Source organism: Lipotes vexillifer, unplaced genomic scaffold (assembly GCF_000442215.2).
Source record: "Lipotes vexillifer unplaced genomic scaffold, Lipotes_vexillifer_v1.1 scaffold914, whole genome shotgun sequence".
NCBI lineage: Eukaryota > Metazoa > Chordata > Mammalia > Artiodactyla > Lipotidae > Lipotes > Lipotes vexillifer.
This window is the reverse complement of record NW_006780388.1, coordinates 2,390,239-2,396,438: the sequence shown is the minus strand read 5'-3', so window position 1 is coordinate 2,396,438 and position 6,200 is coordinate 2,390,239. Positions and strand designations below refer to the sequence as shown.

The 6,200-nt window shown below is 39.6% G+C and overlaps 1 protein-coding gene across 1 annotated transcript in view; it reads left to right on the top strand.

Moving 5' to 3' along the window:
- LOC103074207 (ATP-binding cassette sub-family A member 3-like) overlaps positions 1-6,200 on the top strand; it is an 89,228-nt gene that overhangs the window by 17,315 nt on the left and 65,713 nt on the right.

Sequence of the window (6,200 nt, the reverse complement as noted above, 5' to 3'; positions counted from 1 at the left end):
AAAAAAAAAAAAAAAAAAAGAAGTTGGATCTCTACATAACATCATACACAAAAATTAACTCAATGTGGATTATAAACCTAAATGTAAGAATTAGCTAATACTATACAACTCTTAAAATAAAATACAGAAGTAAATCATGATCTTGGGTTAGACAGTGATTTCTTAGATATGACATCAGAAACCCAAGTGATAAAAAAGAAGACTGAGGGGCTTCCCTGGTGGCGCAGTGGTTGAGAGTCCGCCTGCTGATGCAGGGGGACACGGGTTCGTGCCCCGGTCCGGGGAGATACCACATGCCGTGGAGTGGCTGGGCCCGTGAGCCATGGCCGCTGAGCCTGTGCATCCGGAGCCTGTGCGCCGCAACGGGAGAGGCCACAGCAGTGAGAGGCCCGCGTACCACAAAACAAACAAACAAACAAAAAGAAGACTGATAAGTTGGACTTCATCAGCATTAAAAACTTTCATGCTTCAAAGGATACAGTCAAGCAAGTGAAAAGACAACCTACAGGCTGGGAGAAAACATCTGCAAGTAAACTATTTCATAAGAGACTTGAATCCAGAATAACTTAAAGAAAACTTACTCAAAAATAAAAACACAAATATTCATAACTCATTCTATAGGCAGCATTACCTTGATACCAAAGCCAGAGAACACATCACAATAAAATTACAGTGGGGGGACTTCCTGATGGCACAGTGGTTAAGAATCTGCCTGCCAATTCAGGGTACACGGGTTCGATCCTCGTCCAGGAAGATCCCACATGCCATGGAGCAACTAAGCCCGTGCGCCACAACCACTGAGCCTGTGCTCTAGAGCCCGTGAGCCACAACTACTGAGCCTGTGCACCACAACTGCTGAAGCCCACATGCCCTAGAGCCCCCGTGCTGCAACAAGAGAAGCCACTGCAATGAGAAGCCCGCACACTGCAACGAAGTGTAACCCCTGCTCGCAGCTACTAGAGAAAGCTCACATGCAGCAATGAAGGCCCAACACAGCCAAAAAAGAAAAACAAACACTACAGGGGACTTCCCTGGTGGTCCAGTGGGTAGGACTCCATGCTCCCAATGCAGGGGGCCCAGGTTTGATCCCTGGTTGGGGAACTAGACCCCACATGCATGCTGCAACTAAGAAGCCATCGTGCCGCAACTAAGAGAGTCCATGTGCCACAACAAATATCTCGTGTGCCACAACTAAGACCCAGCACAGCCAAAATAAAAAAATAAAAGTTAAAAATAAATAAAACACCTACAGACCAGTATCCCTTATGAATATCGATGGGGAAATCCTCAACAAAATACTACTAAACTAGATCTAGCAGCATATTAAAAGGATTATACAGTATACCAAGTGGGATTTATCCCAGGAATGCAAGAATGATTCAACAGATGAAAAGCAATCAATGTAATACACCACTTAATAGAATGAAGGAAAAAATAAACACAATTTTATTCATTTTTATTTATCACAATTGATACTGAAAAAGCATATGATAAAATCCAATATGTTTCATGATAAAAAAAATTAACAAACCGGTATATAAAGGAACTTCCTCAACCTAATACTGAGCATTTATGAAAACCCCACAGCTAGCATCATAGTCTGTTGTGAAAGATTGAAAGCCTTCCCCCTAAGATCAGGAATAAGACAAGGATGCTCACTTTCCCCTCTGATATTCAGTTTTATACTGGAAGTTCTAGCCAGAGCAATTAGGAAATAAAAAGCATGCAATTTGAGAAGAAGTAAAACTATCTCTATTCAAAGATGACATGATTGGGCTTCCCTGGTGGCGCAGTGGTTGAGAGTCCGCCTGCCGATGCAGGGGACACGGGTTCGTGCCCTGGTCCAGGAAGATCCCACATGCCGCAGAGCGGCTAGGCCCGTGAGCCATGGCCACTGAGCCTGTGCGTCCAGAGCCTGTGCTCCGCAACAGGAGAGGCCACAACAGTGAGAGGCCCGTGTACCGCAAAAAAAAAAAAAAAGATGACATGATCTTATATATGAAAAATCCTAAAGAATCCACAGAAGGAACTATTGGAGCTAATAAATGAATTCAGCAAATTTGCAGGGCACAAGATGGACACACAAAAATCAGTTATATTTCTATATCCTAGCAATGAACATTCTGAAAAGGAAATCAAGAAAACAATTCCACTTAAAATAACATCCAAAATAAAATACCTAGGAATACATCTGACCACTAAGATGAAATACTTGTACACTGAAAACTACAAAGCATTGCTAAAATAAATCAAAGAAGTCTTAAATCGATGAAAAGACATCCTATGTTCATCGATTGGAAGACAATATTAAGATAGCAATACTCCCCAAATTGATCTGCAGATTCAATTCAATCTCTATTAAAATCCCAACTGCCTTTTTCTCAGAAATTGACAAATTTCATATGAAATTGCAAGGGGCCTCAAAATGCCGAAACAATTTTGGAAAGAGTTGGAGGACTCACACTTCATGATTTCAAACTTACTACCAAGTTATAGAAATCAAAACAGTGTGGTACCAGCATAAAGATAAACATACAGACTGATGGAATAGAATTGAGAGTCTAGAAACCCATACATCTCATTACCAAATGATTTTTGACAAGGATGCCAAGACCATTCTATGAAGAAAGAATAGTCTCTTCAACAAATGGCACCAGGACAATGGGATAGCCACTTGTACTTCTTCCTCACTTCATTCTTTATGATGGCTGAGTAATACTCCCCACATTTTGTTTATTCATCTGTTGATTAACATTGGGTTGTTTCTACCTTTTGACTGTTGTGAATAATTCTGTTATGAACATTCATGTACAAGTATCTGTTTGAGTCCCTGTTTTCAGTTCCTTTGGGTATACACTGAGGAGTGTAATTGCTGAGTCATATGGTCATTCTGTTTAACTTTTTTTTTTTTTTTTTTTTTTTGTGGTACGTGGGCCTCTCACTGTTGTGGCCTCTCCCATTGCGGAGCACAGGCTCTGGACGCGCAGGCTCAGCTTCCATGGCTCACGGGCCCAGCCGCTCTGCGGCATGTGGGATCTTCCTGGACCAGGGCACGAACCCGTGTCCCCTGCATCGGCAGGCGGACTCTCAACCACTGCGCCACCAGGGAAGCCCCCTGTTTAACTTTTTGAGGCATCATCCAACTGTTGTTTTCCACAGAAGCTGCACCATTTTACATTCCCATCAGCAATACACAAGGGTTCCAATTTCTTTGTAGAAATATCTATTCAAGTCCTTTGCTCATGTTTTACTTGCATTGTTTGTTTTGTTGACATTGAGTTGTAGGAATTCTTTATGTATTTTGGATATCAATTCCTTAATAGGTATATGGCTTGCAAATATTTTGTTCCATTCTGTGAGTAGTGTTTTTACTCTCTTGATAGTGTCTTTTTTTTTTTTTTTTTGCAGTACGCGGGCCTCTCACTGTTGTGGCCTCTCCCGTTGTGGAGCACAGGCTCCGGACGCGCAGGCTCAGCGGCCATGGCTCATGGGCCTAGCCGCTCCACGGCATGTGGGATCTTCCCGGACCGGGGCACGAACCCGTGTCCCCTGCATCAGCAGGTGGACTCTCAACCACTGTGCCACCAGGGAAGCCCTGATAGTGTCTTTTGATGCATAAAAGCTTTTAAATTGTTGAAGTTCAATTTATCTGTTTTTTTCTTTTGTTGTCTGTGTTTTTGGTGTCATACGTAAGAAACTATTGCCAAATCCAAGGTTATGAAGATTTTCCACTAAGTTTTCTTCTAAGAGTTTTATGGTTTTTAGCTTTATGTTTAGATCTTTGATCCATTTTGAATTAATTTTTGCATATGGTATAGGGTAGGGGTTCAACTTCATTATTCTGAATGGAGATATCCAGTTTTCCCAGCACCATTTGTTGAAAGACTGTCCATTGAATAGTCTTGGCACCCAAGTTAATTATATTTGTGAGGGTTTATTTCTGGGCTCTCTAATGTATTCCATTGGTCTTTATATCTAGAGTTTGAGAAAGATTGGTGTTAACTCATCTTTAAATGTTTGATAGAATTCACCAGAGAAGGCATCTAGTCCTGGGCTTTTCTTTGTTAGAACAGAACCTGAGAGACCTGTGGGACACCATCAAACACCAGCATACACATCATAGGAGTCCCAGAATGACAAGAGAGAGAGAAAAGAAGCAGAAAAAATATTTGAAGAAATAATGGCTGAAAACGCCTCCTAATTTGATGAAATACATGAATCTACAAACCCAAGAAGCTCAATGAACTCCAAGCAAGATAAACTCAAAGAGATCCCCAGTAAAAGTCTAAAATTCCAATTGTCAAAACTCAAAGACAAAGAGAGCATTTTGAAAGCAGCAAGAGAGAAGAGACTCCCTACATACTCAATAAGATTAACAGCTGATTTCTCTAGAGAAACTATGGAGTCTAGAAGGTAGTGAGATGACATTCTAAATCTTGAAAGGAAAAAAAAACTTTTAACCAAGAATTTTCTATCTGGCAAAACTATCCCTCAAGAATGATGGAGAAATTAAGACATTTTTGGATAAACAAAAGCTGAGAGAGTTTATTACCAATAGTCCTTCCTTTCCCTGCTAAAGGGAGTTCTTCAGGCTGAAATGAAAAGTCACTAGACAATAACTTGAAGCCATAAGAAGAAATAAAGACCCCTGGTAAAGGTAACTAAAGCCAATGGCTAATGGGCATATGAAAAGATGCTCAACATTGCTAATTATTAGAGAAATGCAAATCAAAACTGCAATGAGGTATCACCTCACATTGGTCAGAATGAACATTATCAAAAAGTCTAGAAATAATAAATGCTGGAGAGGGTATGAGGAAAAGGGAACCCCTGTTGGTGGGAATGTAAATTAGTGCAACCACCATGGAAAACAGTCTGGAGGCTCCTTAAAAAACTAAAAATAGAATTACCATATGATCCAGCAATCCCACTCTTGGGCATATATCTGGAAAAGACAAAAACTATAATTCGAAAAGATACATGCACCCCCAGTGTCCATAGCAGCATTATTTGCAATGGCCAAGACATGGAAGCAACATGTGTCCATCAACAGATGAATGGATAAAGAAGATGCGGTGTATATATAATGGAATATCACTCAGACATAAAAAAGAATGAAATAATGCCATTTGCAGCAACATGGATAGACCTAGAGATAATCATACAAAGCAAAGTAAGTCAGACAGAGAAAGACAAATATCATATAGTATCACTTACATGTGTAATCTAAAAAAAATGATACAAATGAACTTATTTACAAAATGGAAACAGACTCACAGACATAGAAAACAGATTTATGGTTACCAAAGGGAAAGGGGAGAGAATAAATTAGGAGTATGGAATTAAGAGATACACACTACTATATATCAAGTAGATAAACAAGAAGGATTTACTTGTTACAACAAGGTCAGAAGCTCTTGCTCCAGCCTCAGAGTGCTGTATTTACATCTTGGTGTGGATCCTGACCTTGAGCAGGTCAATAGATTCTGTATCCATTTCCCCTTGTGAAACTGGAAAATGATAGCACTTATCTCATAACTTAGTTATGAGGATTAAATGGGATATAAAATGCTGAGAACAATACTTGGTATATAGTAAGAACTTAGTACATGTTAGCAATTATTATCACCTTTTACAAAAGAAGAAACAAAGTCAGAGAAGTTATAGAAGACCCAGGGTCAGCCATAGTTCATGTAGTCAGGTTCAGTGAAGGGCTGCCTGATGCCTTAACTGTGGCTCTTTCTGTTATATATACAATCCTTACATTTTCGATCTGTATTCTCTTAACTTCCTGGAAGGTAAATGTTTGCTTTTATTTTGCATTTTTCTCCCAGACTTCAGTTTGATTGGTTTATCTCCAAATCTGGAGCCACTATACTTAGAGCCTGGGAAACCTTGAATCCTTGACCCATCATTTACTAGTTCCATGACATTGAGCGAATTTATTTAATGCGGCTAAGCCTGTTTCTTCCTCTGAAAAACAGGGAGGTTATGAAGATTAAATAAGATACTGTATATAAAGTACTTACCGCAGTGCCAGGCAGTGCTCCATAGATGCTATATAATCTACCGCTCATCTTTGAAGAAGATGGTTTTTATTGTAGATGTTATTAATGCAGTATTAGGGGAAGTTTTAGGCAATTAAATGTTTGTGCTTTTTTGTAAGGATTGATTAATTTTTTTTTTTTTTTTTTTTTTTT